This window comes from Myotis davidii, unplaced genomic scaffold, assembly GCF_000327345.1.
Source record: "Myotis davidii unplaced genomic scaffold, ASM32734v1 scaffold149, whole genome shotgun sequence".
Taxonomy (NCBI): Eukaryota; Metazoa; Chordata; class Mammalia; order Chiroptera; family Vespertilionidae; genus Myotis; species Myotis davidii.
The window spans coordinates 1,234,906-1,238,334 of record NW_006352194.1 but is presented as its reverse complement, the minus strand read 5'-3'; the positions used below and the strand labels follow the sequence as shown (position 1 = coordinate 1,238,334).

The 3,429-nt window shown below is 42.1% G+C and overlaps 1 protein-coding gene across 1 annotated transcript in view; it reads left to right on the top strand.

The window, feature by feature from the left end:
• ZDHHC18 (zinc finger, DHHC-type containing 18) overlaps positions 1 to 3,429 on the top strand; it is a 39,642-nt gene that overhangs the window by 27,486 nt on the left and 8,727 nt on the right. The gene's annotated exons all lie outside the window — the stretch shown is intronic.

Genomic DNA, 3,429 nt, shown 5'->3' with positions numbered 1-3,429 from the left:
ATTTTTATTGATTTCAGAGAGGAAGGATGAAAGAGATAGAAACATCAATGATGAGAGAGAATCATTGATCGGCTGCCTCCTGCACATCCCCTACTGGGGAATCGAGCCCGAAACCTGGGCATGTGCCCTTGACTGGAATCGAACCCGGGACCCTTCAGTCCGCAGGCAAAGGTTCTATCCACTGAGCCAAACTAGCTAAGGCATCTTTTCCCTTCTTTCTCTCAGTTATTCTATGAGCCAGTAATAACAGGCACACTTCTTAAGCATTTACTTTGTGCTACTTCACATATTTAATTCATTTAATCCTCACAATAACCTGATGAGGAGGGTACCATTATCCCCATTTCAGTGATTGAGGAAACAGAAGCACAGAGAGGTAAAATGATTTGCTCTGCCACACAGGTAGCCAATGGTATCATCAGGAGAAACCCTGCTAGTAAGAGGGGGAGCCAGGATTCATGCTCCAGTCTACCTATTATTCCCATTTCACAAATGAGAAAACTGAGGCTCAGAGAAGTTTGACTTCAACCTCACACACAGCCAGTCAGTGGCAAAACCAGGTTTCAGAGTGTATCATTGGCCTCAGTTCCCCTGCCCTTTACCATGCTGCTGGGTTTTAAGAAAGAAATGGATGCTCAGATACTTAGTTCCATTTCAAGCACACTGAGGTGATGGTGAAACAGCCTTCTGGTAACTGGAAGTGAGAGATGTCTGTTTGCTTCACTAATGCCTGCTGTGTGTTTAGAATAGTGCCTACACATGGTACATACTCAGTGAAGAATCATTGGAGGCAAATCATCAAATTGGAGATATCTGGGGAGTTGATCCAGTGGAAGTGGTGGCTGAGTGCTGGGGATCGCAGGCAGCCCCATGTGGCTAGGAAATCTGTCCAGGAAGGAGCCACTGCTCTGGGGATTTGGTCCTCTGTGGCCTGGGAACCAAGAGGCTCAGTGGGTAGAACTGTGGGCTTTGCATTGGCAGACCTGGTTTCAGATTCCTCTTTTGCCAGCATTCCAGCTTCATGACCTCAGACGAGACCTTGGTCCTTTCTTTTTCTTAGCTTTTTACTAAAGTGTAACAGGCCTAGCAAAAGTGTACAAATCATAAGTGTCTGTATGCTAATATAGAATGTTGTCAGCATATAAAGAAACAGTGTATGAGCAGTGTCTTGGGAGTCCCCTTTCCCCCCTTCTGATCACTGTCACCCCTCCAAGGGTAACCACGATCTGACTTCTAACACCATAGATTACTTTTACCTGTTTTTGAACATTTTGTGTTCTTACATGTGTGATTTCTTCATTTTACACAATGTTGATGAGATTTATTTGTATTGCTGTGTGTAGTTGTGGATCATTCATTCTCATTGCTGTATTAGAACTCCATTGTGTGGCTATACTATATTTTTTAATTTATTCTACTATTGATGGACATTTGGGTAGGTCCAGCTTTTGGCTATTAGGAGAATTGTTGTGAACATTCTGTGTATGTCTTTTGGCTCACATCACATCGTACACATTTCTGTTGGGAAGACACCTAGGAGTGGGATTGCTGGGGTGCCTATGTTGAACTTTCATAGTTAGTACCAGTTTTCCAAAGTGCTCATTCGAGATTTCTAGTTGCTTTACATTTTTGCCAACACTGGATTTAAGTTGTTTTTTTTTGTTTGTTTGTTTTTTGTTTTTAGCCATTCTGGTGCATGTGTAGTGGTAGCATTTTGTGGTTTTAATTTGCATTTCCCTGATGACTAAGGAGTATGAGGACCCTTTCATGTGCTTATTAGTCATTTGGACAGCTTCTTTGAAAGCTGTCTATTAAATGCCTGTTTGAATCTTTTGTCCACTTTGAATTCAGTTGTCTGACTTTTTCTTACTGATTTTATAAGACTTCTTTATATATTCTGGATATAAATCCTTTGTCTTTTGTCAGATATTGTAAATATCATCTTCTACTCTGAAGGTCACCTCTTCATTATTTAAATGATATCTTTAGACGAACAGAAGTTCTTGTGATATATGCAGTTTAGCAACTTGCTCTTTTATGATTAGCCCTTTTGTATCTTTTAAAATTTTTTTTATTGATTTTTTAGAGAGGGAGAGAGAAACATCAATTTGTTGTTCCACTTATTTATGCATTCATTGGTTGATTCTTGTATGTGCCCTGACTGGGGATCGAGCCTGCAACCTTAGCATATTGGGATGACACTCTAACCAACTGAATTAACCAGCCAGGCAAGCCCCTCTGTGTCTTGTTTAAAAAAATATTTGTCTACTTCACAGTCATGACGTCCATGAAGTTGTTCTCCCATTTTTTTAAAATATATTTTTATTGATTTTAGAGAAGAAGGGAGAGGGAGAGAGATAGAAACATAATGATGAGAGAGAATCATTCATCAGCTGCCTCCTGCACGCCCCCCACTAGGAATCAAGCCTGCAACCTGGGCGTGTGCCCTGACTGGGAATCAAACCATGATCTCCTGGTTCATAGGTCGGCACTCAACCACTGAGCTACACAGGCTGTATCTTCAAAATTTAAGGGCAGCCTCCAACATAAACGTAATTCCATGACCACATCTAGGAAAATTAATAGTTCCAAAATTTCTAATCTATTGTTATTTTCTGCCAACTGTCTTTTGTTGCTGTGTTTTATTTTGTTATTCAAAACAGGATCCAAGTTAGGATCATGCATTGCTTAAGTTTCCTAAATCTTTTTTTAAAATATATTTTATTGATTTTTTACAGAGAGGAATAGAGAGTTAGAAACATCGATCAGCTGCCTTCTGCACACCCCCTTTTGGGGTTGTGCCTGCAACCAAGGTACATGCCCTTGACCGGAATCAAACCTGGGACCCTTCAATCTGCAGGCCGACGCTCTATCCACTGAGCCAAACCGGTTAGGGCTCCTAAATATTTTTTAACTTAGAGCCATCCTCCCTCTCTTTTTGTAAGTGACTGACTTTTGTTGGCGATCAGGCCAGTGGTCTTGTAGGTGCCCCACATTCTGGATCTGTTTCTTGTAGCATTGTTTACTTTGTCCCTCCACGTCCTGAACCTCCTGAATTTGGAAATTGGATCAAGGTTTGAATAGATGCAGATAAACCTCACCACGCCTTTCCAGGGCCTTCTCTGATAGCCTTTCTCAGAGTTGTGTAAGGGCCTCCATGTGTGAGCAGGTGTGTAAAGTTTTAACACTTCCCAGTCCTAGTAAGTGGTAGCAGTTCTTAGTATCTGTCCCCACCTTAGGCTGGCATTTTACTCTAATGTTTGTTCCCTGGAAAGTTTCCCCAAGGCTTCTCTTGTCCCAGCCAGGAAGCAGTGGCTTCTCCCTGGCTGGGGCTCCTGGATCCAGGCTTGGACTGTCCCGACCTGCGGGACAACAACGGGGGAACGGAGAGACACCCTAGGAGAATGAGACAAGTAAGGGACACGAAAG